Source organism: Oenanthe melanoleuca, chromosome 5 (genome assembly GCF_029582105.1).
Source record: "Oenanthe melanoleuca isolate GR-GAL-2019-014 chromosome 5, OMel1.0, whole genome shotgun sequence".
Lineage (NCBI taxonomy): Eukaryota > Metazoa > Chordata > Aves > Passeriformes > Muscicapidae > Oenanthe > Oenanthe melanoleuca.
Window position 1 is genome coordinate 44,027,726 of NC_079339.1, and position 5,899 is coordinate 44,033,624.

The following is a 5,899-nucleotide window of genomic DNA, read 5'->3' on the forward strand; positions in this document are numbered from 1 at the left end:
TTTCCTAACCCATTAAAAACATTTACAGTTTAACTGAGTAATGATCAAAAAGCAGTGAAGAAACTATACTACAAATAATCCCCAGAATGATAGCTGGATGCAAATACTATTGTTTATTTGCAAATCAAATACTTAAAAAAACCCACCCTTAATCTTCTTGCCTTGAGGACTCTTCAGAAGGATGTGGTCATATTTCTAGTCATATAATTGTATAGTTCAACTGTATGAATTTTCAATGATGTGTTTTTTCAATTGAATCAAAAATTATTGTTATATGCAGTGAGAAATAATCATCCTTGTGGTTTTGCTTTGTACTAATTTCTACTAGGAATGGCTTTTGGTATGGATTAAGGTGCTTTCTGGGACAGGAATGAATAGATGTGTTCATAACCTCTTGTCAGGAGGGAAGAAACATACTGTTATTTGTGCCTGTTTACACATGCAGGCACCATGGTCATTAACAAGTCTCACAAACACAGCAGGGGATTGCAAGGAACAGCATTCTTGTCCAAAAATAGTCTGTAACTTGGCGACCAGCAGGAAGAAGTCCTTTGTTTATCTTCAGAAGGAAAAAATATGCTTTACTTACAAGAAGCCTATGTACTGGGTCTGTCTGAGAAGTAATCAGATATATGCAGATTGGCAGTCAGATACATGGAGCATTAGGTAGTGTTCTGACAGCTCTGTTGCCAGCAGAGCAGCCTCTGCTTTGAACAGAAGTTGACACAGTTGATATCAGCCTTATTCTACAGAAAAGGTTCTCCATTTACAATCTCTGAATTAATTTATGTTCATATTAAGGTAAGCTGGAACTGGATACATTTAGATAAACAGTCCAAGAGGAGCAGGCAAGAGAGCTGAATTGCCTGTTCTTTTTTTTTTTTTCTCTTAATACTTTAGAGCTGAAGTTCTAAATTTTAGTTAAACTTCAACTTGTCCCTAAGAATAATTCTACTTGCATGCTAATATTTTTGTCACCTGAAAGCCAGAAATATTGCAATAATCTGAAGAGTCCATTAAGTTTAGTGAGGTCAGGAAGGACTTTTTTTGCCTATACATAACATACATAGATTCTAAATGAACTGTGCTTCATCCTTTATAAACTCAATCTCTCTTGCTCTTTTTTAGACATTCTCAAGTCATAATAAATTAAACACACACACACGATTTTTAAAGGATCACCCCCTCTACTGCTGTATGCATTTCTTTATATTCAAACCTATTGTATCATGCCTACATTCTGTACTGCCAGAACCTGGTGTTTCCATCATTAGATTATAAACTGCATAGAAAAAGGCCATGGTTTATCTTAAGAATAAGAAGTGCACCATCAAAATCAAAAAAAGACAAACTCCAATATTAAAGTATAAGCGAGGTTAGTATCACATATTGTGCAGTTAGTTAAATATCTTGGGGAGTGGCCACAAGACATTTCTATTTGCTTTTCTTCCATGCTTCAAGGGTTAGGAAAGACTTCCTGAAAATACAGAAAACACTATTTTTCTTTAAAACACAGCAGTCACTGCCCTGGCAAAGAGTGAATGGTTTAATTCAACTGCATTTTGCCATTACCAGAGAGGGCCTCATAATTTTTAAGCATTCTTCTTCATGTGCTAACACTGCAGTAAATAATGTCTATGCTAGAAGCCAGGTGGGTTCATTAGTTGTCTCTCCACCCATAGCTAACTGGCTCAGAAATACAGTCTCTTGCCAAGAATACCAGTAAGCACAAATCTATTTAATGCTTCTCCCCTGTGAAGATGGCCTTACATCATCATTCAAAGTCCTATTGCATTTAGCTCCCACTTCATCTGGGATGCATTTGGCCTGAGTCTCATCTTTAACAGAACTATTTTAGTTACTTCCTTTTAAAAGGGAGAAATTCCTTGGCAGACAAGGAGGAAAAGGCTCAAGGAAACAGCTCAGTCTGGAGGTCAGGGTATACCATACTGGATCAATATTGGACTTGGTGATTGTGGTGTGCAGACTTCTTGCTACTAACCTTCAAACAACCCTTGCAAATTTGTTAATGACACCCTATGAAAGGAACTCCACACCAAGTAACAGGGCTATTGCATTTGTAGAGATGGGTGGTCAGGCATCAAAGTGTGGAACATCATGGAAGAGCCTGACCAGGAGCAGGATAGCTTGTGTAGTTTTTGTGTAGTAAAAGAGCAATGTCTAACTAAATATTGCATCTTCAGAAGACCAACACATTTTTTCTTTTGGTGTTACTGTTAACACCTTAGGTTAGTAGAAATAAACATTTTTTACTGTTCACTAAAGACTTTATTCAGGTTGTATTTGCATTAGGTCAGGAAAAAAATCCTGAACTTTCATTTTTGGCTTTACCTCACTGGCACAAATCCAAATTCTGATATCAAACTAAACCACTTGCAGAAAATACAGAAACATCAGTGGAAATTTCTTTAGTTCTTTTCTTGCAAAACAAATAGAAATATTCTTTACTAATCTTAGGTTTAGAAAGTGCTTGAAGTTGGGTATGAGAGAGGTTGTTTGGGGTCTTTAGAAATTCATGGTTTTTGTCAGCATCTGCACAATATTAAAGCATGTGGAATACTGAAAGTGTTTATATTTCATTATATGTCATTTTGACAAAACTGGTTTCTCAGCCATTGGCTTTGATTCCCTGTTCTCATTGTCAAAAATGATATCGCACTGCAGTAAAATATGCTTAGATATATCCATTTTTTATGTATCTGGAAAGAAAAATAGTAGACTCAGGAAGCAAACAGTCTCTTCGTGTCTAAGGCCTCCTGCTGTTGAACTGAGCAGATGGGTATAAATTTCCTGGAAAAAACAAAACAAGGAGAAATATCTGTGCTGAGTTCAGAACGCCTTGCAGTGATGGCAAGGTATCTGTCTTTCCAGACAGCGTGGTAATTCACAGACTCTCAGCTAGCAGTCCAAAAGGGAAACACAATTAGTACTAACCAGGCTTCTCACCACAGCTTGGTGAAACGAACCATACAGACACTTTTAATGACATCACTAATGGCTGCATCACTGGACCTAGTGAAGGTCACCTCAAGGTTTTTGAGCAAAGCTTTGACACATTTCTCACCTTCAGTAGCAACAGCTTCATTTATAGCTAGAAATTAAGTGAAGATGACAACACATGTAGAGGATGAAGGAAGTTTTGGGGTCAATCCTTGGCTGGGATGAGGTAAGAGTATATAGGTGTGCTTTGGAGGATGGAGGAGGCAGGGAAGACCAGCTCGGAGGAAGGCCGGGGTGTATCTCCTCTTTTCCACTCATGCCTGTCGTGGGTGCGCTGGAGCCAGGAGAGGTGGCACCGATGGCTCTTGCCATGGGCAGCACCTCCAGGTCCCAGGGGAAGGAAGGCTGGAGCGGAGCTAAAATAGGAGTTAAAATAGGGCATGTTTACTTGTGAAGAAACACCTTTAGAAATGAAAATTCGATCGCACCCGCAAAAAACTCGGGGTTGACGGCGGCCGCTTCAGGCTGCGCCCGAGCCGCAGGGCTGGTCCAGCGCAGCGGGCCGCGGATAGCGCTCCACCGCAGCCGAGCTCAGACCGCAGCCGTGCCCGGGCCGGGCCGGGCAGAGAGCGCTCCGCCCGCTCGGCGGAGCCGACTGCCCTCCCTTCCTCCCGTTCCTAGGAGCTGGCTCTCCCCCTGCAGGCCTCCGGCCGCAGCGGCCGCGCTCCGCCGCTTATGTAACGCGGGGCCCGGCAGCGCTGACACGGGGCCCGGCCCCGCCTCTCAGCGCACACCGAGCGTTCCGGAAAGCTCCCGTGGCAGCTCCAGCGAACGGGAGTAGCTGAGCCCTGTCCGTGTGGTGCTTCGCGGGCGTGGGGAGCTTTGCAGCCCAGCACTGTGCAGGGTTTTCCCTGCCGCGGCTGAGCCCTGCAGCCAGACACTGCCGCCTGGGCTGTGCCGGGCCCAGAGCATGAGGAGCTCCTGCGAGTTCGTTCTGGAGGATCTGCGGGAGACGGAGCAGCCCGCGCAGCCTCCTGAGTACACGGGTGGCTTCTGCAGGCCGTCTGTACCATCGCAGCGATCTGCTCGTGCCCTGGCAGCTCCTGGCGAGACCCAGCTCCCTGCCTCGACCAGACCCCCGGAGGAACAGATCCTGGGTTAGAGCACCACCTCCATGCATCTGTGCAAGGACTCCGGGAAGACTGCTGAACCAAGGAATTGTGTAGGATGGTAAAAATGATATTAGATCAAGCACTGTTTTCCCGGATGAGGTGGGGAGGCAGTGTAGCAAACAAGAAGTCATGCCATGCAAACTCCTGTGTGTAAATGCCCCAAAGCACTGCAAATTCAAATGTATGCCTCGTGGCATAGCACAACTTTGGTCATAAGGGGGAAGCAGGCTGTCAAGCCCCTTGCTCCTCTCATCAAGACAATGGCAACTTCTCCAGCCGCATGCATCCTATCCTCACAGCTTTGATCTCCGCTGGGCAGGGCAAGGAGCTGGAGAGAAGCTGTGGCATGAGCTGTGAGGGTGTAACACGGGCTGCAGTGCTACTGGCGCACGACGGGCACGCCGAGGCGCAGCCTGCGGCAGCTGCGGGTGTTCAGACGTCGAGCCCCACACGGGCTGAATGCGCCCCACACGGGCCGAGCAGCCACACACGGGCTGAGTGAGCCCCGCACGGGCCGAGCAGCCACACACGGGCTGAGTGAGCCCCGCACGGGCCGAGCAGCCACACACGGGCCGAGCAGCCCCACACGGGCCGAGTGAGCCCCACACGGGCCAAGCAGCCCCACACGGGCTGAGCGAGCCCCGCACGGGCCGAACCCCGCGCCTTGCCCCTCAGCCCACCGGAGCGCGTGTGTTAATTGCCCTCATTGATGGCGATAACCATTTCTGTCGTGCTTGCGGTGCTGGAAACCAAACACCCTGCTGACAAGGTATCTGAAAAAAAAAAAAAAATGCGTATCTTTGAAGTGTTGTGCTCAAGGCGATTTGTGTGGAGCTTTCTAGCTCTTTCTAACTTAAAGAGGGGAAAAACGAGGTCAAAGAATCATTGCACCTCCGGTTGTCCAGCCTCCAGCACAGAAATAAACCAAACAGCCTGGTTTGCCTGACAAGCTGTGAAGATTCAGATAATCCTGTCCAGCTTATTCTCCACTCAGGGGCAATTTGTTCCTTTTAAACCCCTAACAGCATTTTGCCAAAGCTGCCATCAGGGAAATTGTGACATGAGCTGTGCAAATATTTACTCAGGCATTCCCACGCTGCTTCCCAGAGAGGTTATTGTTACCCCCCCACTCCCCTGCCGGCACGAAACACAGCCATGAGTTAATTTGGCCACCGCTAGTAACGTTGACATTTAGGTTTTACAGAACGCATTTGTTCCCAAAGCGTTTGCTTTAACAGGAAGCCCCCGGAGGCTGCACGCATGCTCTAGTCCGCCAGCCCAAAAATACCCAAAATCAGGCTCGTTACTCGTGGGTGCAGTCAAAAGCTGCGCCACTCTTGGGGAAAAAAAAAAAAAAAAAGAACAAGACACATAGGCCCCAGCGAGGATCGAACTCGCGACCCCTGGTTTACAAGACCAGTGCTCTAACCACTGAGCTATGGAGCCGCCGCTCAAGAGCTGTCCCGGCTGTCTCTAACGACAGGTCCCGTTCCTCCCCGCCGCCCCCTGCCGGGCGCCCCGGGCCCCGCGCCGCCGGCCCCGCCCCGCGCTGGCCCCTGAGGGGCCCGCCCTGCACAGCGGCCCCGCCGCCGCCGGGGGGAGCCCGCGGCGCGCCGGGAGCCGCTCACGGCCCGCCGAGACACGGCCGGAACTCGCCGGGAGCCCGCCCGCCCTGCTTGCGCCTCTGCCGCTCTCTGCCCGCCCCCTGCCCTGTTTGTGCCTTCTGACCGCCCTCTGCCCGCCCCCTGCCCTGTCGGTGCCCTCTG

General features: G+C 48.3%; 1 non-coding gene across 1 annotated transcript; it reads right to left on the reverse strand.

Moving 5' to 3' along the window:
* Positions 1-5,506: 5,506 nt before the first annotated feature.
* Positions 5,507-5,579, reverse strand: TRNAT-UGU (transfer RNA threonine (anticodon UGU)). The gene has a single exon. It is a non-coding gene; the product is annotated as a tRNA-Thr (tRNA).
* Between the last annotated feature and the right edge of the window lie 320 nt (positions 5,580-5,899).